Source organism: Schistocerca piceifrons, chromosome 6 (genome assembly GCF_021461385.2).
Source record: "Schistocerca piceifrons isolate TAMUIC-IGC-003096 chromosome 6, iqSchPice1.1, whole genome shotgun sequence".
NCBI classification, from domain to species: domain Eukaryota; kingdom Metazoa; phylum Arthropoda; class Insecta; order Orthoptera; family Acrididae; genus Schistocerca; species Schistocerca piceifrons.
Genome location: NC_060143.1, coordinates 484311549 through 484338527, shown reverse-complemented (window position 1 = coordinate 484338527; position 26979 = coordinate 484311549). Strand labels below are relative to the sequence as shown.

Below are 26979 nucleotides of genomic sequence, written 5' to 3'. Positions count from 1 at the left end.
CCTACTGCAACCTACATCCTTCTGAATCTGCTTAGTGTATTCACCTCTTGGTCTCCCTATACGATTTTTACCCTCCACGCTGCCCTCCAATACTAAATTGGTGATCCCTTGATGCCTCAGAACATGTCCTACCAACCGATCCCTTCTTCTGGTCAAGTTGTGCCACAAACTTCTCTTCTCCCCAATCCTATTCAATACTTCCTCATTAGTTACGTGATCTACCCATCTAATCTTTAGCATTCTTCTGTAGCACCACATTTCGAAAGCTTCTATTCTCTTCTTGTCCAAACTATTTATTGCCCATGTTTCACTTCCATACATGGCTACACTCCATACAAATACTTTCAGAAACGACTTCCTGACACTTAAATCTATACTCGATGTTAACAAATTTCTCTGCTTCAGAAACGCTTTCCTTGCCATTGCCAGTCTACATTTTATATCCTCTCTACTTCGACCATCATCAGTTACTTTGCTCCCCAAATAGCAAAACTCCTTTACTACTTTAAGTGTCTCATTTCCTAATCTAATTCCCTCAGCATCACCCGACTTAATTCGACTACATTCCATTATCCTCGTTTTGCTTTTGTTGATGTTCATCTTATATCCTCCTTTCAAGACACTGTCCATTCCGTTCAACTGCTCTTCCAAGTCCTTTGCTGTCTCTGACAGAATTACAATGTCATCGGCGAACCTCAAAGTTTTTATTTCTTCTCCATGGATTTTAACACCTACTCCGAATTTCTCTTTTGTTTCCTTTACTACTTGCTCAATATACAGATTGAACAACATCGGGGAGAGGCTACAGCCCTGTCTTACTCCCTTCCCAACCACTGCTTCCCTTTCATGTCCCTCGACAAGTCACTCAGGAATGACAAAATAGCTGAACGTAAATGTGAAGAAACTGAAAAAGAATTGATTGTCAGAAGGACTGACTAAGCATGTAGAAAAGTCAAACAACACTCAGCACATGGAAAGATCAGAACAAATTTCGGTAAAATTAAAAGCAAGGGCCTTAACAGTAAGAGTACAATGAGAATTCCGCTGCCTGATGCAGAGGAGCGAGCGGATAGGTGGAAAGAGTACACAGGCCCTCTATGATGGGGAGGGCTTGTCTGATGACGCGATAGAAGAGGAAACAGGAGTCGATAGGGAAGAGATTACAGAGCCAGTATTAGAATCTGAATTTAAAAGCGCCCTGGAAGGCTTAAGATCGAATAAAGCAGTGGGGATAGACAACACTCCGGCAGAATTTCTAAATTCATTGGGGGAAGTGACAACAAAACTATTATTGACATTGAAATGTCGAATATATGAGACAGGCGATATATCATGCGGAAAAACATCATCCACACAGTTCAAAAATTACGAGAGCTAACAAGTGTGAGAATCATCGCACAATCTGCTTAACAGCTTATGCATCATAGCTGCTGACAATAATAGTATACAGAAGAATGGCAAAGAGGGTGTGGTAGAGGCCGGTCAACTTGGCTTTAGGAGAGGTAAAGGCACCAGAGTGGCAGTTCCGACGCTGCGACTGATAACAGACTGTATACAGAAGAAAAATCAAGACGCGTTCGTAGGATCTGTCAACTTGAAAAAGCGTTCGACAATATCAAATGGTGCAAGATGTTCTAAAATCTGAGAAAAATAGGAGTAATCTATAGGGAAAGATGGGTAATAAGCAATAGGTACAGGTACCAAGAGGGAACAATAAGACCAAGAACTAAGTGTTCGGATTAAAAAGGGTACAAGGCAAGGCTGTAGTCTTTCACTCCTAATGTTAATCTAGATACTGAAGGAGCAATGACGGGTTCAAGAATGCTCCAGTAAAATTCAGGGTGAAGGATATAAATAATAATATTCGCTTATGACATTACCATCCTCAGAGAACGTGAAGGAGAATTACTGGATGAATGGAATGAACACTCTGATAAGTACGTAGTATGAACTGAGAGTAAATCGAACAAAGAAGAATGTAATAAGAAGTAGCAGAAATGAGAACAGAGACAAACTTAACATCGAAATTGGGGATCAGCAAGTAGACCAAGTTCATGTATTTTGCTACTTAGGCGACAAAATAACTCTTGACGGATGGACCAAGGGTATAAAAAGCAAAATAGCATTCGCAAAGAGAGCATTCCTGGCCGAGAGAAGTCTGCTAGTATCAAACATAGGTTTTAATGTGAGGAATAAATTTCTGGATATGTACGTTTGAATTACGCCATTGTATGATAGTGTGACGTGGACTGTGAGACAACAGGAAAGAAGAGAATGTAAGCATTTGAGATGTGACACTACAGAAGAATGTTGAAAATTATGCAGACTGATAAGGTAAGGAATGAGGAGGTTCTACGAGGAATCAGCGAGGAAAGGAATATACGGAAAACGGAACAAACACTGGTAGTAGTTACTTCTGTAAAATATCTGGGAGTATGCATACGGAACAATTTGAAGTGGAATGATCATATAAAATTAATTGTTGGTAAGGCGGGTGCCAGGTTTAGATTCGTTGGAAGAGACGTTAGAAAATGTGGTCCATCAACAAAGGAGGTGGCTTTCAAAACACTCGTTCGACCTATACTTGATTATTGTTCATCAGTGTGGGATCCGTACGAGGTCTGGTTGACAGAGGAGATAGAGAATATCCAAAGAAGAGCGGCGCGTTTCGTCACAGGGTTATTTGGTAAGCGTGATAGCGTTACGGAGATGTTTAGCAAACTCAAGTGGCAGACTGCAAGAGAGGCGCTCTGCATCGCGGTGTAGCTTGCTGTCCAGGTTTCGAGAGGGTGCGTTTCTGGATGAGGTATCGAACATATTGCTTCCCCCTAATTATACCTCCTGAGGAGATCACGAATGTAACATTACAGAGATATGAGCGCGCACGGAGGCTTTCCGGCAGTCGTTCTTCCCGCGAACCATAGGCGACTGGAACAGGAAAGGGAGATAATGACAGTGGCACGTAAAGTGCCCCCCGCCACACACAGTTGGGTGGCTTGCGGAGTATAAATGTTGATGTAGATGTAGATGTAGAAACAGGAAGAAGGGACAGGATGACAGGACATCTGTTACTACATCAGGACATTAGTTCCATGGTACTAGAAGGTTCTAAAGTACTAGTGGGAGCTGTAGATGGTACGAACTGTAGAGGAAGACAGAGACTGAAATACTTCCAGCAAATTATTGAAGACGTAGGTGACAAATGCTACTCTGGGATGAAAAGCTTAGCGTGCTGCCTCAAACGAGACAGAAGACTGATGACTAAAAAAAAGACACCTCTGAAAGCTTGCCAGTGGAATTCTGGTTCACCCTCACATCAGGAATCGAACGTGGACAAGAAGAGAATTTCAATCATAAGAGAAAGACAAATTTGCCCAAAACTTTTTCGGTAAATGCCTTTCGTCACTAAAGGTAAATAAGCGCGAACATTGTGCTGTACCACCCCTGGAGAATAACTCGGTGATTACATACAGGATTATATACAGGGTGTTACAAAACGATACGGCCAAACTTTCAGGAAACATTCCTCACACACAAATAAAGAAAAGCTGTTATGTGAACATGTGTCCGGAAACTCTTAATTTCCATGTTAGAGCTCATTTTAGTTTCGTAAGTATGTGCTGTACTTCCTCGATTCACCGCCAGTTGGCCCAATTGAAGGAAGGTAATGTTTACTTCGGTACTTGTGTTGACATGCGGCTCATTGCTCTACAGTACTAGCATCAAGCACATCAGTACGTAGCATCAACAGGTTAGTGTTCATCACGAACGTGGTTTTGCAGTCAGTGCAATGTTTACAAATGCGGAGTTGGCAGATGCCCATATCATGTATGGATTAGCACGGGGCAATAGCCGTGGCGCGGTACGTTTGTATCGAGACAGATTTCCAGAACGAAGGTGTCCCGACAGGAAGACGTTCGAAGCAATTGCTCGGCGTCTTAGGGAGCACGGAACATTCTAGCCTATGACTCGCGACTGGGGAAGACCTAGAACGACGAGGACACCTGCAATGGACGAGGCAATTCTTCGTGCAGTTGGCGATAACCCTAATGTCAGCGTCAGAGAAGTTGCTGCTGTACAAGGCAACGTTGACCACGTTACTGTATGGAGAGAACCAGTTGTTTCCGTACCATGTACAGCGTGTGCAGGCACTATCAGCAGCTGATTGGCCTCCACGGGTACACTTCTGCCAATGGTTCATCCAACAATGTGTCAATCCTCATTTCAGTGTAAATGTTCTCTTTACGGATGAGGCTTCATTCCAACGTGATCAAATTGTAAATTTTCACAATCAACATGTGTGGGCTGACGAGAATCCGCACGCAATTGTGCAATCACGTCATCAACACAGATTTTCTGTGAACGTTTGGGCAGGCATTGTTGGTGATGTCTTGATTGGGCCCCATGTTCTTTCACCAACCCCCGTACCAAATGTAGAGACTCTTCGTGCTCGTATTGTGGACGGCTGTGATACAATACGTCATCCTCCAGGGCTGCATCAGCGCATCAGGGATTCCATGCGACGGAGGGTGGATGCATGTATCCTCGCTAACGGAGGACATTTTGAACATTTCCTGTAACAAAGCGATTGAAGTCACGCTGGTACGTTCTGTTGCTGTGTTTCCATTCCATGATTAATGTGGTTTAAAGAAAAGTAATAAAATGATAAAATGAGCTCTAACATGGAAAGTAAGCGTTTCCGGACACATGTCCACATAACATATTTTCTTTCTTTGTGTGTGAGGAATGTTTCCGGAAAGTTTGGCCGTACCTTTTTGTAACACCCTGTAGTTCCGTCTGCTCTCTGTACTTGAGTGAATAATGTATTTTCTGAACGACTCTGCAGATTGCAAATTGAGTTGAGTGAAAGCAGACAGTAACGTTGTTGTTTTAGGACATGGGCAATTTGCGAGTTGGAGAGCCGACGTGTGCTCCTGGGAATGACCACCTCGCGCAGAAGTTGGCAGCAGCGACTGCGGATAATTCCGCTGAACGTCGTTACCGGACACCAGTGGGATACGGCTGAGTTTGACACACGCCATCCGGAAAATGAAATGTGCCCGCACAGCTGGCGCCAGTCTTCTCTGCACGTACTCGCTTTCACTGCGCAATTCCGCTGAAAGGTTCTCTCATCAGACGCAGTACCTTTTTCAAACACATTCTCATCAGAGGTATGGCATTTCGCGTCTCTTATGCGGCAGCGACAGAGAGCGTAATCGATTGTCGTCCCATGCTTCATAGAAACTGTTCTCGTATGAAAAGAACGCTTATTTATTTTGGAAAGACGAGTATAAATTGATTTTTAAATGATGCTCGAAATCACAGGATATGTATTTCACAGTTAATTCGGCTAAACGTAGTTCCATGGATGAAAACATATAGGAAACGAACAAGCGATTGAAATAGACTTGAGTAACGTGGTAATAGGCAACTGACTGAGTTTACAGAACGAATCACAATCACAGTTCTTACAAGAACCCATATGACAAAACTCATCATTGGAGTGTTAGATCTATGAAACAGTAGGAATACTCTCAGTCTTCAAGGATAATCTCAGTTCCAAACAAGGCTGAGTCTGACAGATCTACATCTACATCTACATCTACATTTATACGCCGCAAGCCACCCAACGGTGTGTGGCGGAGGGCACTTTACGTGCCACTGTCATTACCTCCCTTTCCTTTTCCAGTCGCCTATGGTTCGCGGGAAGAACGACTGCCGGAAAGCCTCCGTGCGCGCTCGAATCTCTCTAATTTTACATTCGTGATCTCCTCGGGAGGTATAATTAGGGGGAAGCAATATATTCGATACCTCATCCAGAAACGCACCCTCTCGAAACCTGGACAGCAAGCTACACCGCGATGCAGAGCGCCTCTCTTGCAGTGTCGGCCACTTGAGTTTGCTAAACATCTCCGTAACGCTATCACGCTTACCAAATAACCCTGTGACGAAACGCGCCGCTCTTCTTTGGATCTTCTCGATCTCCTCTGTCAACCCGATCTGGTACGGATCCCACACTGATGAGCAATACTCAAGTATAGGTCGAACGAGTGTTTTGTAAGCCACTTCCTTTGTTGATCGACTACATTTTCTAAGGAGTCTCCCAATGAATCTCAACCCGGCAACCGCCTTACAAACAATTAATTTTATATGATCATTCCACTTCAAATCTCCGCACGCATACTCCCAGATATTTTACAGAAGTAACTGCTACCAGTGTTTGTTCCGCTATCATATAATCACACAATAAAGGATCCTACTTTCTACGTATTCGCGATACATTACTTTTGTTTATGTTAAGGGTCAGTTGCCACTCCCTGCACCAAGTGCCTATCCGCTGCAAATCATCCTGCATTTCGCTACAATTTTCTAACGCTGCAACTTCTCTGTATACTACAGCATCATCCGCGAAAAGTCGCATGGAACTTCCGACACTATCTATACTATGGAATTATCAGTTTAATAAAGCACAGTTTCCAAACACTAGCATGAATTAGTAATAAAAGAGTGGAAACATGGCTAGAATCTGAACTAGGGGAGGTAAACTTGAATTATAAAGAGATGCAGGGACCGTGAGGCAACACTTAACCCATGACATTTAAGACTTACAAAATGTTAAACCTACATTTATATCGTTTGTAGATTTGGAGAATTCTTGTTATTATATTAATTGGAACACACTCCTTGAAATTCTGAAAACAACAATAAAATACAGGGGTCTAAAAGTCATTTAAAACTACCATAAAATCCAACCTATAGATGTAAGAGTTGAATGACATTAAATTGGGGTAGTAGCTGAGAAGCGAATGGAACAGAGTTGCAGCTTTTCAGCTATGTTAAATCAGTTAGAACACTGAATAATCATTAAAGGAAATATGAAAAGGGAATTGAAGTTCCAAAAAGAACAGAAATTTTATTATTTCCCAGTGATATTGTAAATTGTCAGCAACACCAAAAACTTGGAAGATCAACTGTACGGAATGGATAGTTCCTTGACTAAAACGAACATAGTAGTGGGTGGTCAAATTTAGTCATGTGACTTAGAGTGAATTAGTTTTGGTGTGAGATTTTAGACGTGTATTACTTGCTTCTGTAGCTTCTTCTGAAATGAAAGAAACTCTACAATAGCGGAAATATTGAACAGTAATACAGAGAAATTATTTGGAGACGTTGACCTTCCAAGTTTCGTCAGCGAACTGAAGAAAAGGATGAACCACGTGAAACCTACGAAGTCTTGCAAAAATACTAGAGAAGCTTCTTTCATCCACAGGAAACTTAAAAGTATCTCATGTGTTTGTTACTGTTGATATAGTAAAGAGTGGGGCCCCACACAACCTATGAAGGTCGTTACGGAATTATTCAACATTTATCATAGTTCTTCACCATCAAGATAAAAGATAAACTGCTCATCTTCTCTGTTCAGCAGCTGAAGTCAGTTTACTTTCTCCTGGATGATAACGCACATCAGCACCAAAACCAACATCTGACCAGCATACGGAGGTATACAAGTACAATGGAAAGTTACAAACCAAGAACGTGTGGTAAAGTTCCCTGCCACATAGCAGACTTATATCGTCTGTTTCTCTCCATTGGTATTAAAGTGTTTTTGGTTTTAATGTAAAATGTGGTCGGGCTGTTGGCAAAAAGGTAAAGGATATTTAATACACTATTGGCGTCGCGTATATTCTGGTCGCTCGTAATTGCAGGTTAAATATACGTCGACGATAGTCACTCTTGCTACGCATGCGCAAATATTAGTAAAAATGCATACAGTTTTGCTTGTAATGGTTTAATTACGGTATCCAAACTCGCTGCTAGCTCAAAGATAATGAGAGGTAGTATGAAACTATTACTGTTATTGCACGTTAAATTAATTGTTGCGAAGAGAGAGGCGATATAACCACGTACGTAGCGTAAGGATTTGTACCCACCATAAGTATTTTCACTGATATCACACTGGCTTCTTTTTAGGTTAACCATTTCCTTGACAGAAATAAATTAATTGCAAAGTCAAAGGTATCGTGAAGCAAACATAAGCCTTGTTGTCTACTGCAGTTAAATCTATATATGAAATTGCGTAAAAAATCTGAAAAAATGAACTTTGCAGATATGAATGTCTCAAAATTATTATCAGTAGTCAAGATATCTATTATGTTAAATTCAGGGAGAAGCCCAATATTTAATATTTTAATTAAGTTCCACCCAATGAGCGCCTGAGCACCATTATGACAAAAGAAAGGTAGACGGGCATCTTCAACACAACTCACTTAAAATAATTATTTTCTCTTAAATATTTCCACGGAGAGGGAGACGTTTTGAATAAGAAGAGGAGGAATTCACTTTTTACCATATACTGCAACAAGTCTTTTTTAACCTTAGTGAGATGAGATACCCACGGTTACAATTAATCTCTTAAAATTGTATACTTACTATTTGAAACTAAAATAAATAGTTTTTTTAATACTAATAATATCATATTATCGAATAGTAGGTTTTATAATTATCTGTCATTTTAGCTACGGTTTTTATCGATAGAAATGCATTCAGTTTTGTGCTTCACATTTACACATCTGGTATACGTTCGCTTTAATTTTAGGGGCTTTCCAGGACACGTCACAACTCCGCCTGGAAAGTTTAAAGTATGCTTGTGTCAAAGACATGCTTGAAACTCTTCACAAAACATTTGTGATATACACTATTTTGCAGGCACAGTAAGTTGTTATTGTAATATTCACACTATGGTCGTATAGAATTATTGAGTGAATATCGCGTCAGCATATTTGTCATTTAAATACTGTGACCAACGCTGCCCGGATTTAAATAACAATTTAAACTAAACTCCTCCCGAACAAGCCATGAAGGCCCAACGGTACCGACCGACCGCCGTGTCATCCTCAGCACACAGGCGTCACTGGATGCGGATATGGAGGGGCATGTGGTCAGCACACCGCTCTCCCGGCCGTATGTCAGTTTCCGAGACCGGAGCCGCTACTTCTCGATCAAGTAGCTCCTCAGTTTGCCTCACAATGGCTGAGTGCATCCCGCTTGCCAACAGCGCTCAACAGACCGGATGGTCACCCATCCAAGTGCTTTCCCAGCCCGACAGCGCTTAACTTCGGTGATCTGACGGGAACCGGTGTTACCAATGCGGCAAGGCCGTTGGCTAAATAACAATTTGCCAGGGATAATTACCTCGCTTCCCCACTCCGCGCGGCCCAAGGGAAACCCCAGCTCAAAACACGGGCGGAAGCGTTCGGATGGGCCTGGTCTGGCTTTCGCAGTATATTCAGTCAGATAAGAAAGAAAAAAATACGTCATCATATTACATATTACATTAAATAAAAGATTAGATCATTAATAATGCAATAAACGTTCAAGTTATTGGATGTCTCGTGGCACATTTCTCCATGGATATGTAGGTCAAATGACGTTATTCATTGGGTTATTTCTTAAAAGTTCAGTGCTGTTTAGCACTAGAAATATTCATTCAATCGTGAATTATTAATGACAATTCATAATTAGTTCATTGTCTGTTAATACAAAGTATAGTCTTATAGTACATGGATGCACATTTAATGTCCAAATTTTGTGCACAAAAGGGTTCGGTGCACATCGACACAAGATACCAGTTAATGTATATGAGGCAGTATGCAAGTTTTCTAGTTATTGATTTCACTGCAACGAAAATGTCCAGTAGTCACTGGCACCGTCAATTATTATTCATAACCGAGTGAAGTGGCGCAGTGGTTATCACACTGGACTCGCATTCGGGAGGACGACGGTTCAATCCTGCGTCCGGCCATCCTGATTTAGGTTCTCCGTGATTTCCGTAAATCGCTCCAGGCAAATGCCGGGATGGTTCCTTCGAAAGGGCACGGCCGACTTCATTCGCCGTCCCTCCCTCACCCGATGAGACCGATGACCTTGCTGTTTGGTTTCTTCCCCCAAACAACCGAATTATTATTCATAATGCAAGTTCTGTTATTTGCTTCTTAAGACATTAATATTTAAGGGGTGGGGGGGGTGGGGGGGGGGGGGTAGGACGTCAAACGGGACGACTTGGAGCAAGAGAGACACAACAGGACATTTTAATTTCCACTGTCTATACTCTTAAAAATAAATTCATAAAACTTTGTCGGAATGACCAGAAAGGATTCAGGATTTACACTAACAGTGGTGGAAGTTCAAAAATATAAGAAAATAATTATTTTTTTGACATTTGTATTTCACCTTTTTCTCACTTACCATTGCCTGCATTTGTTGCTATAGGTACACTTTTCTTCATAAGTAAGGGAGATTCTTCGACGAATTCTGCACAGCATAAAAACCATGCTTACAGGTGTATGAAACAACTGTGGTAAAAATTGAGATAATTAACTATAAAATTTGAGTTTTTTTCTAAACATGAAGTTTAAAATACAACAGCACATTCATTTTTTTTACAAATTAAATTATTTCTAGAGTTTCATACACCTGTAAGTATGGTTTGTATGCTGTGCAAAATTCATCGAAGAATCTCTCTTAGTTATGAAGAAATGTGTACCTATAGCAACAAACGCAGCCAATAGAAATGAAAAAATGATGAATTTTCACATGTAAAAAAAATTATTTTGTTATGATTTTAAACTTCCACCCCTATGATTGTGAATACTGAATCCTTCCTGGTCATGCTGACAAGGTTTCATGAATTTATTCGTAAAAGTATAGACGGTGGAAATTAAAATGTTCTGTTGTGTCTATCCTGCTCCAAGAGGGCCCGTTTGGCGTCCTACCCCCCTTAAAGGTTATACACATCAGTTATTTTGTAAGTTCGTCGCATACACATTTATCAACTGATAGCAACTGAAATAGCGATGTCGCTGTGTCAGTAGCAGGTGGCGTGAATGTCCAGAGGGCGGTCGTTGGTGAGCGGATTTAATGACCGAATTGCGCTCATCCGTAGGTGGCGCTGATGACTACGTGGTCGACGTCGGGAGGCATCGATGAACTCGGTGTGGTCGGCGGTCCCCACGGGTGGTTGGACCGCCGTACGTTGGACAGCAAACTCGCCGTAGGCAGCCGATCACGATGACTGTGCAGGATCAGGAACGCAGCCTCCGGATTAGCTGCGAAACTCGCCTTTGCATCGTGAAGACCTTGGCAGCAGCTCGAGCGTGATCGCGAGCATGAAAGTTTCCCAAAGCGGCATCGGAATTGATTCATAACTTAGTGTCCGCTGGAAAGATCTCACGAATTAGTACATTTGAATGAATTCGCAATTGTGAATAGGGACGACAATCAGAATGTAGACTGGAATGACGACAATGAAAATTTGTGCCGCACCGGGAAATTTGGGTCTGGCCGTGAGTCATGCACGTATAGCCAAGTCATACGGCGACCGCTCTTGATAAGCGGGAATCTGGGTTCGTGTTCCTACCCGGCAGAAATTTTCATTGCCGTCATTCCATTCTACAACTGATGGTTGTCCTTTTTCGCAATTGCGAATGTATTTAATGTATTCTACAACGGCTCTAGTCGTCGCAGTGCGTGTTCCTTTGGACCTTTGGACATGCATGCATTGTGATCAGAATAGCACAGGCGCCACAACGTGTTAATTAGTACATTGTCACACATAAGATGTCTGTAGCACATAATGAGGCGGTCTGTTGCAAAACTTGCCTTATCCACGATAAGAAATTTTACAGGAGACACGAGAAACTAAAAACTTCTTAATGCCGACAGAAACTGAACTCTTTTCCTGGTAGGAATGCATAATTTTAATAAATAAAGTCATGATTAATTGGGAATATAATTATTCCCATCGAGAAATTGGTTATGTTGCTATATACCCAGGATTTGACAAGTTTTGTTGCAGCACACTGCAATTACGTAGTTCATGTACTCAGGAATATATTTTTTTGTGCATTTGTGATAGTGCTGATCCACTCAGTTTATACTCATTTATTATAACTTCAAAAACACAGTTCACAGTAAACAATAATGATTCTACATAATTATTCATAGAGCAGAATTCAAATAACTAATTCTGTCAAATCCTCATGAGTTTCACAATATTCGTTGATTGTCTCTTCATGGGAGTAATTTGTTTCTCCAATATTGGACGCTAACAAATTATTGTAGAAAGCTAGTTCTTCATTCACCTTCCACTCCAATCCATAATGTTTTTTGTAGCAAATGCTCTACGTCCTTAATCTTGGCTGGGTTCAAGGGCACTCCAGAGGACACAACTTGTGGAACATCCGTATTCATCAAACGTTTACCTTTCTTCATCACAGACCTTCCTGAACCACAGTCTACATTGTAATTCGGTTCTCCTTGTACTGTCACGTTTTCTTCAGACGTTTTACACAAGATGAACCGCTTTGCTGAAGGAAATTTGAAATGCCAGCTACTTGGTTTTTTCATCATATTGTCAGCAGCCTTCTTCCAGTCTCTCACTGTGCAACCCACACTCAATTTAGAAACCTGATCATGCGATGCGAAAATATCTTCATACTCTTTTGAGTTGCAAATTACTGGCCTGGTCCTAATGTCCTTCTCTATTTGTCCAAATACTCTGTCCGATGGCAGAAAGGAGTGTCCTGGAATGGGAAATATCAGTTCAATACGCTTCACATTTGGAGGACTCGCTTTTGACAGGAAATAGCAGCACGTCAGGGAGACCAAGAGATGAATACACTAACCAGATTCAGAAGAATGTAGGTTGCAGTAAGTAGTGGGAGATGAAGAAGCTTGTACGGGATAGGGTAGCATGGAGAGCTGCATCAAACCAGTCTCAGGACTGAAGACCACAACAACAACGACAAACTAAAAAAATCCATTAACTAGGTGTGTTGCTGCATATCTAGGTACACCGATTCCACTGCCTTTTGCCGAATCAGCTCTTTTGTGGCAATTATCTCGTCGGCTTAACTAAAGTGTGAAGTACAGTGCCCTTGTGTAGATAGATTACTGTCTATAAATAAAATTTGAGGTCTGGTGTACTCAATACGGATGACCTGGCAGCACTTGCCATGTATTTCCTCTGTGGCAATTAATTTCAGCACGACTCTTTTTCCTATATTGTTCACAGTACAGGTTCCAGACGAGACTCCTTGCGTTGCGTTCCGCCCTCTGATGAAATCGCAGCCCAGGATACAGACCACTCATAAATTTTTTATCACCACGAACGTGCACTTAAAGGATACATTTGCCATTAAAAAGGTCGACCTGAACCAGTGTTTTGACCACTTGCGACTTGGCACTAATACCCCCTTCCACTGTGCATCATTGAACTGGAAATGACTCTGTCTTGTATACCCGACATAATTCTTTGTACTCTAGTCGAGCGATGTCGTTATCCTGAAGGAAGTCATTCACAAGATGGGAAGATGGGGGCGCGAATTGTCATCCATGAAGACGAATGCCTCGCCAATATGCTGTCCGTACGGTTGTACTATCGGTCGGAGGATGGCATTCACGTAACGTACAGCCATTACGGCGCCTTCCATTACCACCAGCAGCGTACGTCGGCCCCAAATAATGTCACCCCAAAACAGCAGGGAACCTCCACCCTGCTGCACCCGCTGGACACCTTGTCCAAGGCGTTCAGCCTGACCGGGTTGCCTCCAAACACGTCTCCGACGATTGTCTGGTGTACGTCATATGCGACACTCATCGGTGAAGAGAACGTGATGTCACACCTGAGCGGTCCATTCGGCATGTTGTTCGGCGCATCTGTACCACGCTGCATGGTATCCTGTTTGCAAATCTGGACCTCGTCATGGATGTCGGGAATTAAATTGCGCATCATGCAGCTTATTGGACACAGTTTGAGTCGTAACACGACGTCCTGAGGCTGTGCGAAATGCATTATTCAACATGGTGGAGTTATTGTCAGGGTTCTTCCTAGCCATAATCCGTAGGTAGTGGTAAGCCACTGCAATAGTAGCCCATAGGCGGCCTGAGCAAAGCATGTCCTCCATGTCCGAACAACATCGCTTTGGTTCACTCCGAGACACCTGGACACTTCCCTTGTTGAGAGCCAATCCTAGCACGAAGAAAAAATGCGGACGCGATCGAACCGCGGTATTGACCATCTAGTCATTGTTGAACTACAGACAACACGAGCCGTGTGCCTCCTTCCTGGTGGAATGACTGGAAATTATCGGCTGTCGGACCCCCCTCCTTCTAATAGGCGCTGCTCCTGCATAGTTGTTTACATCATTGGGCGGGTTTACTGACATCTCTGAACAGTCAAAGGGTCTGTGTGTGATACAGCATCCACAGTCAAAATCTATCTTCGAAGTTCTAGGAACCGGGGTGATGCAAAACTTTTTTTGATCAGTGTAAATTTCTGCGACAGAGTAGAATGGAGAGCTGCATCAAACCAGTCTCAGGACTGAAGACCACAACAACAATAACACAGTTTTCTTTTACAGTCAAATATTCGAAATTTATTATGAACAACGTTTTTCAAAATATGTGCACTACGTATCACCTACACATATCAAACAATGTACCAGTCTATGTAGTCCACTGTCATTTGGTCATAACATATAGGAGCTCAACTGTAATGTAGATAAGAGCAGTTATGGAAAATCCAATGTCAAGATTATAATAAAATATGTCAGTAGTGCAATACGTCGCTGGAATAGACGCACCATCGTGGTGTCTTATATCAAACAATAAAAATATAGTTGTGGTAAACAGAAAAGCTACCGATAAAATACATCTGGTACGTAAGATGCTACTTGCTCTGTCCATGTTGAAAGCTGACCCCACACTGCCAAAATAATTAAACGAACTGCATTGTACTATGGAGTGCCACCAGATGACAGCAGCCTCCTACATGATAACTTAGGAACATAATTCATACATATTTTCCATGTTTTTGTAATAGGTGCAATGATGACACTAACCGACAGTTACAAATTTTTTATATAAACTCTTAAAACAATTTCAGTATAGTTTCTTATTAAAGTATAGGAAATGGCAGTGTCAGTCAGTTGCAACAGACACTTCTGACACGTTTTGTTATAATCTTCACAGATTTCCCCTAACTGCTTTTACCTACCTTACTCTTGTGTTTATGACTAGATGACAGCGCAGTACCCAGAGTGGCAAAATGTTTGATGTATGTAGATATTATATAAACCACATTTTAGATAAAAGTGTTCCTCATTATGAATTTCGAATATCAGACTGTAAAAGAACTGTTGTAAAGATTTCTTTCACACTTGGAGATGCCAGATAAAATTTGCCGAAAGCAATCGTCTATAGATGTTATTACTTCAGTGTGGACAAATAAAACTTCTCTGACAAAAAGACTGTATTTTTCATAATACGAGATCGCTCTCCTGATGACAATGTTAGGTAACTGTAAAAGTTTTCGTTTCTGTACATTTAAAACAAGTTGACAGTCTTTTCAACACTTTGGATTCTTCTCAAGGTATGACTTTGTCCAGGTAGTATTTCATAAAAGATAAAATTGTATCATCTGTGTCTCCTGTTGATATTGTCTAAGAGATCATTAATATGCAACACGAACAGCGAGAGTCCAAACATACTTCCCTCAGTAGCGTCTGAAGTTACTTCGACATATGGCGATTCATCAGTGTACTGCCAGATCCGCTGCCGGTAGGTTCGATCAAAATGCGAGTGTTACAGAAATGCTCCGTGGATCAAATGGGCACCTCTCGAGGGAAGAAGGAGTTCGTATATCGAAACACTATGAAGAAAGCTTAAAAACAGGTGTTTATAACAGAACAGTCCCGACCCCCCCCCCCCCCGACCCCCTCTAACATACCGCATATCTCGATTAATGACCGCGAATGCAAATGAATCAGGGCTGGTAAGGAAACATATAGAATGGAAGCATGCACCTCGCTCGCCCCACCTGCGAATGGACCGGGAAATGAAATAACTGAAACTGATGCCCCACCTCGAAGCTTAAGGTGACCTGTATGTGGATCCAATATAAAAAGCCAGAACCAACACATTCTGGGACGTCTGACATAAGCAATGGTACTATTCTCGTTATACGTAACGCTTTGCACGTTCTTCAGAAAAATACAGCAAGTATGTGCAACAGAGTAGATATTTACGACAGACGCGACGTTATCAGAGCGTCGTTTATAGCAAACACGGATACGGCTGCGTCTAGTGTAGGCTTTACCGCGCAAGGAGTCACTAGGCTTGAGCTGATATTCGGTGTGTTGTTACTGAGTGTACGACCTTGCGCATTATGCAACGGAGGTCGCCTCAGACAAGTTTATGTGTACGAAGGATAGAAACAGCCGTTGTGCTCTGCTGCAGTCACGTGTGGGTTGTGTTTACCGTTGTGTTGATCATTTCATTTACACTGGATGCAGCAATAGCCCGCCGTCAACTATCCGTTCGTCTCGTTTGGAGGTAATACGTTAGTCGAATGTAAACTCGTGCTTCCGCTCGATGATGAAAAAGAAAGAAAAGGAGACCCTCTGCTTAAATATCATCTCGTACTCTACACCCCTGTGACAACGGAAATTGTTTGCTAGCAGGAAGTTGCTGCATGATTGAATTTATGTCTACTATTTATACTTATTGGGAGAAAGGTCGGGTGGTATTTGACAAGTAAGTATTTTTCGAAATTATAGTTTTTTCTGAAGATGGTAATCGAAAATTTTTCAAACTAATCAATACTATGAGACTTTACTTAATCGAATTATAAAACTTGAAAGGTGACTACACTGAGTCACAGCGCCAGAGACTGCGCCAAAGATTATTATTCCGCCGCCTCCACTGACGCAGTAGTAGTTCAGAGGATGTCGAGAGTAGTCGTTGTTCTGTTGGGCGAGAGAGTAGACGATCTGAGTGTTGACTGAAATGCTGTACTGTTCGGTTGGTGTAAGGTATAGATGGAAGAAGATGCAATTGTCAGAATATATTTGAGAAAGGAGATGGGCTTTTGATTTATGATGCCAATATATAATGAGGTAAAGAGGTATTACAGTTTTCTTTAATAACAATCCCTCTTGCTCACAGGTACAGTCAACAAAGCATCTGGCTCGTGTTCATTTATTAGACTTGTAATTCTGTTTTCTATGTGCAATTATAGTATTTCTGGTTTTTCAATTAGTTCATTGTAAATGGTGTTTAAAATATTTTGTCGTATTGAGAAAGAACCAGTCAACAAAGCATCTGGCTCGTGTTCATTTATTAGACTTGTAATTCTGGTTTCTATGTGCAATTACAGTATTTCTGGTTTTTCAATTAGTTCATTGTAAATGGTGTTTAAAATATTTTGTCGTATTGAGAAAGAACCAGTCAACAAAGCATCTGGCTCGTGTTCATATATTAGACTTGTAATTCTGGTTTCTATGTGCAATTATAGTATTTCTGGTTTTTCAATTAGTTCATTATAAATGGTGTTTAATATATTTTGTCGTATTGAGAAAGAACCAGTCAACAAAGCATCTGGCTCGTGTTCATTTATTAGACTTGTAATTCTGGTTTCTATGTGCAATTATAGTATTTCTGGTTTTTCAATTAGTTCATTGTAAATGGTGTTTAAAATATTTTGTCGTATTGAGAAAGAACCAGTCAACAAAGCATCTGGCTCATGTTCATTTATTAGACTTGTAATTCTGGTTTCTATGTGCAATTGTAGTATTTCTGGTTTTTCAATTAGTTCATTGTAAATGGTGTTTTAAATATTTTGTCGTATTGAGAAAGAACCAGTCAACAAAGCATCTGGCTCGTGTTCATTTATTAGACTTGTAATTCTGGTTTCTATGTGCAATTACAGTATTTCTGGTTTTTCAATTAGTTCATTGTAAATGGTGTTTAAAATATTTTGTCGTATTGAGAAATAACCAGTCAACAAAGCATCTGGCTCGTGTTCATTTATTAGACTTGTAATTCTGGTTTCTATGTGCAATTATAGTATTTCTGGTTTTTCAATTAGTTCATTGTAAATGGTGTTTAATATATTTTGTCGTATTGAGAAAGAACCAGTCAACAAAGCATCTGGCTCGTGTTCATTTATTAGACTTGTAATTCTGGTTTCTATGTGCAATTATAGTATTTCTGGTTTTTCAATTAGTTCATTGTAAATGGTGTTTAAAATATTTTGTCGCTATGAGAAAGAACCGAGTCAGATACATGTACGTTGAGTCACACTGCCACACACAGAACAGTTACACTTGTGCTTTGTTGATTCGTAGCTTTTATAGTTGCAGGGGACTTCAAATGGTTCAAATGGCTCTGAGCACTATGGGACTTAACAGCTGTGGTCATGAGTCCCCTAGAACTTAGAACTACTTAAACCTAACTAACCTAAGGACATCACACACATCCATGCCCGAGGCAGGATTCGAACCTGCGACCGTAGCAGTCGCGCGGTTCCGGACTGCGCGCCTAGAACCGCGAGACCACCGCGGCCGGCTGCAGGGGACTTATTTAATCAATTGTGTTAATGGAAATTCCTTGTCATTCTTTATTTTTATTTTATGCAGTCAGATTACGTGCTAATAATAGTCGGGACCAACCGGTTACGAGACTTTGTAACCGGTCACACAGCTAGTAAAATTATTGCATTTATTCATTAATATTAGTCTTTTCTTTTTAATTAAGCCCCCATGCAAACTGATTGTCACAATAATATTGTGAAATTGTTAAAATATTTATACGGGGACAACCAGACCTTCACTGGCAAACTTCCATAAATTGTTCAGGGATACCTTCCGAGTGCATTGGTTTAAGGTACCCACGGTTCGTTACAATGCTATGACATTTCAAGTAGTTTCCTGCCCTAAGTAACTTTTTGTCTGCATTGCGGTGAAAACTGTGTACAACAGTCCAAATGTCGACAGTATGCTTTGCGTGTTTTGTTTCCATTCATTCACGCTACCTGTTGCTGATAAAAGAAATCCCTCTTTAGCTCGCTGCATCCAGTACTACTCGGTTCTGTCTAGAATGTTGTTTCCCGACACAGTGATACACAGCGGTACTGTGGATACCTCTTCTGATGAAGAGTTGTCCTATATGCATATCGTATAGGGGCTCTCTGAATGTAATCGAAGAAGCAACGCGTCCTGAGTTGTTCACATCACAATATTTTTCAATTCGCCAGACGGTTTTTACATTAGTCTCAGTCACGTTGAACCGTGATTTAAAGAATATTGATAAGAATTTATTTTATTTACTAGCGATTCATCAAGAACGTTAACACATTTAATCACACTATGTAAGCGAGGAAGTAGCTGCCAGGGAGTAACTGATGAAATCATAACCAAATTCCTTTTAACAAATGGGAATTTTATTCACTTTAATAGTTCCTAAAAGCATTTTTTAAAAGAAGTAGATATAAAATTATAATCAGAAATTACCCTCTAAATATCAGAGTTACAATTTATTCAGAGGCAGAAAGAAACAAGTTTTGACTGTATGAGCTTCTGGCCAGAAAACGTTGCCGCTCTCTTTTCACACGGCCGCAGTTACGACCGCTCACAACACCCTCTGAAAGACTACACTTGTGCAAATCTGCAACACACCAGATAACTTTAAACTAAGAGTTTTAACAATTTACACAAACACACAATCTATGCACCCTCCGTAGGAGGGATGGAAATGGTACAAAACTCTAACAATTAAAATATTAACCTTGCCACCGAAGGTGCAACTTGATTTTAGCTTGTAAGAAAAGTCTTACAGTCAAAGGGTGGCAACTTTATATACTAAAATGATCATTTAAATAATAGGCCATGAAACGCAATCTTATACAAAATTCTACAAGTCTGGTCAAACAATAGTTAAGATGCTTTACAGTACACAGATACCGCCTCTCAAGATCATAGGCAATAATATCAAAGTTACCAAAGATCAAAACATATTTCAGGTATTACGCCGTTACATTCCAAGCAATAAATTCGTTAACACACCAAATCCGACAAACATGACAGAGGCAGCTACTAACGTAAGGTAGATCGATAGAGAGATTACCGAACAATCCGAACCGCAGGTTGCTCTAACCCTCCCCTACTCCACAAGGGAAAAACTGACCACCCAATTTATAAACAACCACCTTCCTGCGGGTGGGCAAACGGAGAAGAATTGTGGGACGACCCCAAAGCAAAACGGCTGGCGACCTCACCAAGAAAACAAGTAGAATTTAACAAGAGTAAATCAAACAACATATCACCAATCACTTAACTTCTAATAAACTGCGATTTCTGGAGAAGATCTGGCACAGCATCCCCTAATCGCTCTCCCGAATCGTCCGCTGCCAGCCGCTTCAACGGACGCAGGAAGGCGCGCCGATCTCCCGTCTCACGGCGTCGCAGTTCGCACCGGCCAGACTGATGTCGTGCGTTGACTCCTGTTGCTCTCGTGTCGACCGCGAAATCACTACCCCTCACTATACGGCGCGGCCCACTGGACTCACGTCGCGACCTCACATGCGACGACGCTCAATACGGACAAGTCATCTTGTGTCTCAGTGCACGACCGGCCAACCGATCGATCCAACCGCCAATGACCATTGCCTGAGCAAACTCGTGCAGACTGGCAGCCTAACGCGCAGACTCAGATGTAGGAACTAAGCCCCGACCGGGCGACCACTCTCTTGAGTTCTCTTACTGGCGGAGTGGAACGACTCTCATTTTTCCGGCTTTAAAGTTTGATCCGAACGACAGACATACTAGCACTCCGGACGACCGACAGACACTGCCTAGCAAATGCGGACGTGAGACAGACTAGCAAGCTGAGACGAGAGACTGACCCAGACTGACCCACTGGCGAGCTCATAGCGCCCCTTAAATGCGCGTTAACAGGCAACCTTTCCCACCAGAGGGAACCACTAAAGCTGCGATTGCCACAGCGGCGCCACCGCCAGAAACGAAGGGCGACTGCTTCACACTACGCGCTGCGGCGCGCTCTTCAAAACAGCAATGTTTACCACGGCTCACATGTGTTGTACATTTTGGTTCTTGCGTATTACAAGTTTCTTCGCGCCCTCCCGGCTAGACGCGCGGTCTGACGCACTGCTTCAGGAGCAGGAAGGCGTGCTGGTCCCCAGCACGTATCCGCTCGGCGGATTAGTGTCGAGATCCGGTGTGCTGTCCAGCGTGTGGATGGTTTTTAAGGCGGTTTTCCGTCTCCCTCGACGAATGCGGGCTGGTTTCCCTTACTCCACCTCCGTTACACTATATCAGAGATTGCAGCGCAATTATCACTATGATTATTCTACCACGCAAACATTTGGGGTTACACTCGTCTGGTATGAGACATTCCCGGGTGAAGGGGAGGGGGGGGGGGGGGTGGCCGAACCGCACAATAACCCTGAGTTCGGTGTGGGGCGGCGGTGGGGTGGGTGGACAGCTACGGCCTGTTGTGGGGTCGTGAGCCGCTGTGGGCTACGTCGAGACGAAGCCTCTCGGTCTTTCTAGGTCCCCGGTTTAATACTTACACACACACAGGATTCTTCACTGCTGTGAAGCTGTTTTCACAGAAACAAAGGTGATTTCACTAACCGAATAAATCATAATCATTACCAGTCTTCTGACTAGTTTCATGCGGCCCGCCACGAGTTCCTCTCCTGTGCCAACCTCTTCATCTCAGAGTAGCACTTGCAACCTACATCCACAATTTTTTTTTTTGGTCATCAGTCTACTGACTGATTTGATGCGGCCCGCCACGAATTCCTTTCCTGTGCTAACCTCTCCATCTCAGAGTAGCACTTGCAACCTGCGTCCTCAATTGTTTGCTTGACGTATTCCAATCTCTGTCTTCCTCTACAGTTTTTGCCCTCTACAGCTCCCTCTAGTACCATGGAAGTCATTCCCTCATGTCTTAGCAGATGTCCTATCATCCTGTCCCTTCTCCTTATCGGTGTTTTCCACATATTGCTTTCCTCTCCGATTCTGCGTAGAACCTCCTCATTCCTTACCTTATCAGTCCACCTAATTTTCAACGTTCGTCTAAAGCACTACATCTCAAATGCTTCGATTCTCTTCTGTTCACCGTTGCTTTTAATGTGACCAAAGGTTGTTTTGACTTTCCTGTATGCTGAGTCCGTCCTTCCGACAATCATATCTTTTTCGATGTCTTCACATTTTTCCTGCAGCCATTTCGTCTTAGCTTCCCTGCACTTCCTATTTATTTCATTCCTCACCGACTTGTATTTCTGTATTCCTGATTTTCCCGGAACATGTTTGTACTTCCTCCTTTCATCAATCAACTGAAGTATTTCTTCTGTTACCCATGGTTTCTTCGCAGCTACCTTCTTTGTACCTATGTTTTCCCTCCCAACTTCTGTGATGGCCCCTTTTAGAGATGTCCATTCCTCTTCAACTGTACTGCCTACTGCGCTATTCCTTATTGCTGTATCTATAGCGTTAGAGAACTTCAAACGTATCTCGTCATTCCTTAGTACTTCCGTATCCCACTTCTTTGCGTATTGGTTCTTCCTGACTAATGTCTTGAACTTCAGCCTAGTCTTCATCACTACTATATTGTGATCTGAGTCTATATCTGCTCCTGGGTACTCCTTACAATCCAATATCTGACTTCGGAATCTCTGTCTGACCATGATGTAATCTTCCCGTATCTCCCGGCCTTTTCCAAGTATACCTCCTCCTCTTGTGATTCTTGAACAGGGTATTCACTATTACTAGCTGAAACATGTTACAGAACTCAATTAGTCTTTCTCCTCTTTCATTCCTTGTCCCAAGCCCATATTCTCCTGTAACCTTTTCTTCTACTCCTTCCCCTACAGCTGCATTCCAGTCGCCCATGACTATTAGATTTTCGTCCCCCTTTACATACTGCATTACCCTTTTAATATCCTCATACACTTTCTCTATCTGTTCATCTTCAGCTTGCGACGTCGGCATGTATACCTGAACTATCGTTGTCGGTGTTGGTCTGCTGTCGATTCTGATTAGAACAACCGGTCACTGAACTGTTCACAGTAACACACCCTCTGCCCTACCTTCCTATTCATAACGAATCCTACACCTGTTATACCATTTTCTGCTGCTGTTGATATTACCCGATACTCATCTGACCAGAAATCCTTGTCTTCCTTCCATTTCACTTCACTGACCACTACTATATCTAGATTGAGCCTTTGCATTTCCCTTTTCAGATTTTCTAGTTTCCCTACCACGTTCAAGCTTCTGACATTCCACGCCTCGACTCGCAGAAAGTTATCCTTTCGTAGATTATTCAATCTTTTTCTCATGGTAACCTCCCCCTTGGCAGTCCCCTCCCGGAGATGCGAATGGGGGACTATTCCGGAATCTTTTGCCAATAGAGAGATCATCATGACACTTCTTCAATTACAGGCCACATGTCCTGTGGATACGAGTTACGTGTCTTTAATGTTGTGGTTTCCATTGCCTTCTGCATCCTCATGTCGTTGATCATTGCTGATTCTTCCGCCTTTAGGGGCAATTTCCCACCCCTAGGACAAGAGAGTGCCCTGAACCTCTATCCGCTCCTCCGCCCTCTTTGACAAGGCCGTTGGCAGAATGAGGCTGACTTCTTACGCCGGAAGTCTTCGGCCGCCAATGCTGATTATTTATCGAAATTTAGACAGTGGTGGGGATCGAACCCGGGACCGAAGACGTTTTGATTATGAATCAGAGACGCTACCCCTAGACCTCGGGTATGCTGGACGTATTCCGATCTCTGACTTCTTCTACAGGTTTTTGCCCTCTACAGCTCCCTCTGGTACCATGGAAGTCATTCCCTCATGTTTTAACAGATGTATCATTCTGACCCTTCTCCTAATCAGTGTTTTCCACATATTTGTCTCAGATTCTGCGTAGAAATTCCTATTTCCTTATCGTCTGTAGCACCACATCTCACATTCTTCGATTCTCTTCTGTTCCGGTTTTCCAACAGTCCATGTTTCACTACCATACAATCCGTCTCCGTAGCGCAGCGGTAGCGTTACCACCTACCACACAGTGGGCCCGGGTTCGATTCCCGGCAGGGGACTGGGTGTTGTGTGTCCTTCATCATCATTGACTTGCAAGTCGCCGAAGTGGCGTCAACTAAAAAGAACTTGCAATATGGCGGCCGAACTCCCCTGAATAGAGCCTCCTGACCGACAATGCCATACGACCATTTTTCCACTGCCATACAATGCTATACTCCAGACGTACATTCTCAGAAAATTTTTCCTCAAATAAAGGCCTATGTTTCATACCACTAGACTTCTCTTGGCCAGGAATGCTCTTTCTGCCATTGCTAGTGTGCTTTTGATGTCCCCCTTGCTCCGTCCGTCGTTGCTTATTTTAGTACCCAGATAGCAGAATTCCATAACTTCATCTACTTCATCAATCCTGATGTTAAGTTTCTCCCTGTTCTCATTTCTGCTACTTCTACTACTTTCATCTTTCTTCGATATAGTCTCAATGCATATTCTGCACTCATTATATTGTTCATTCCTTTCAGCAGGTCATGTAGTCAGCGAATATTGCCGTTGATATCCTTCACCTTGAATTTTAATCCCTCTCTTGAACCTGTCTTTTATTTCTGTCATTGCTCCTTCGATGTATGGATTAACAGTGGGGGCGAAAGACTACTTCCCTGCCTTACACCCTTTTAAATCCGAGCACTTCATTCTTGGTCGTCCACCGTTATTATTCCCTCTTAGCTCTTGTACATATTGTACATTACCCGTCTCTCTCTATAATTTACCCCTATTTTTCTCAGAATTTCGAACACCTTGCACCATTTTACATTGTCGAACGAGTTTTCCTGGTCGGCAGATCCTATGAACATCTCTCGAGTTTTCTTTAGTCTTGTTTCCATTAGCAACCGCAACGTCAGAACTGCCTCACTCGTGGCTTCACCTTTTCCAAAGCCAAACTGATCGTCATCTAGAATATCCTAATTTTCTTTTCCATTTTTCTGTGTATTATTCTTGTTAACGACGTGAATGCATGGCCTGATAAGCTTATTGTGCGATAATTCTCGAACTTGTCAGCTCTTGCATTCTTCGGAATTGTGTGGATGATATTTTTCCGAAAGTCAGATGGTATGTCACTAGAGCCATACGTTCAAAACACCAACTTGAGTAGACGTTTTGTTGTCCAATGATTTTAGAAATTATGACGGAATGTTATCTATCCCTTCTGTCTTGTTTGATCTTAAGTCCTCCAAAGCTCTGTTAAATTCTGATTGTAGTACTGGATCAGCTATCTCTTCTAAATCGACTCCTGTTTCTACTTCTGGCACTTCAGAAAAATCTTCCCCCACATTGAGACTTTCAATGTATTCTTTCCACCTATTTATTACCTTCTCTGCATTTAACAGTGGAATTCCCATTACACTCTTAACGTTACCACCCTTGCTTTTAATGTCAGCGAATTTTGTTTTGACTTCCTACATTATGAGTCTGTCCTTCCGAAAATAATTTATTTTTCGATTTCTTCACATTTTTCGTGCAGCCATTTCGTCTTAGCTTCCCTGCGCTACCTATTGGCACACTGTGGTCTAAGGACAGAGCGCGCTGGCAGTTGTAATGCTCTGACACGACCACAAAAACCTGCAAACTACATTGACCGGCGTTCTGTTTATGAGAGCATGGGAAACTTCCCTACCAGAGCCCTTAAATTCCAGTAGATGTCAGGGTGAGGTGCACCCATTCGCTGGTCTGGCCAACCAGTTTGATTCACAAGCACAACAGGTAGTGCTGGAATTGTCAAACGTCAGATGTCCGACTCAGGACATATAAGTTCACCCGCGTGACTCACAATATGTCCGAGATGATATGCAGTTCCACTCTCAGTACAGCTGGAAACTGTCACTGCCTCTTAGTCCACCACATGTTCCACACCACAAGTGTCATCCACTAGAGGAAGACCTGAACTTCTCCACCAGGGGAGGACCATATGATGAAGCCAAACAAAGAATCACAATCACTTTCTTCCAAGTCTCGTACAGTAGCCAAATTAGCAGAAAAACCCCATCTCAACATTGTACAAACCAATCTAACTATCCTCTTCTCATTGACTCTCCCCTCTTGACTGCTCTGTTGGCCTGATAGCCAATCCAGACACAGCACAAGGATTCTGACACTGGGGCAGCAAGCCTGCTTTGCATATCCTCAGGGAAGCCAATCAGTATCTCAAAATCTCTGTAGTCTGAAAAAGATTTTAGACAAGGGAGGCGTCGTTCTCATGGTGAGTGTGGCCATGTGTAAGTTGGCGTGGTCTCCTGACCTTAATTTCTTACATATTCTGTCCCCACAATCGCATTCTGCACATCAAGACGCTTCATTCTAACCCAAACTCGATAAGGTAGAGTCAATTTTGTATGAATTTATGTAAGCGATATGCTAATCTAATAAGTAAATCACAAGTGCTCACCGAGGTTGAAAAAGTCGAGGCTGGTGTACACAACATGACGGCCACAGGAATTTAAGTTCTAAAAAGGCAACCAGCCTACTGGGAGGCCCATCCCTTCAGAGGGGCGAGTCAACACACACCTACTTCAGCCGGAGCGACTACCCAGAGAGAGGACAGGTTTTGCTAGAGTGAAGGAATAACGAGACCTGTATTCGACTTAAAAGCAAATTCCACTACATTGTGTGGGAGCGTGCAGAAGACGCATTTTTTTTATGGACCGACTGCATAGTTATGGAGCTCTGACAGGAGGACAGTATACGCCTAATGGAGATGCTACATATTTCCGCATTGGTCGACATAAACGAAACGTCATTCTCCCATTTAAAAGAGAACGCTGATTGGCGGAATATTTCTGACGCAAAGAGCCAGAGGAGTGAGGCAAGACAGCGACTGCTATAACCTTGCAATTTTTCCAAAAAAAGGGGCTGTTCTGTTGTCGCTCTTGGAGCGAGAACACGTAATGACAGCGAGTGGGCTCGTACGTGTATGCAAAGAGCGAGGAACAAAGTCTCTCCTCAGTACTTCACTGGGAGAACAACTCTGTCATTAGCGAATCAGAGTGATACTCTACATTGAGTCGCTTGCGATTAAGTGTTGT

General features: G+C 42.4%; 1 pseudogene; it reads right to left on the bottom strand.

Annotated features, from left to right (window-relative positions):
* Nucleotides 1-9046: 9046 nt before the first annotated feature.
* Nucleotides 9047-9164, bottom strand: LOC124803683 (annotated as a pseudogene).
* Between the last annotated feature and the right edge of the window lie 17815 nt (nucleotides 9165-26979).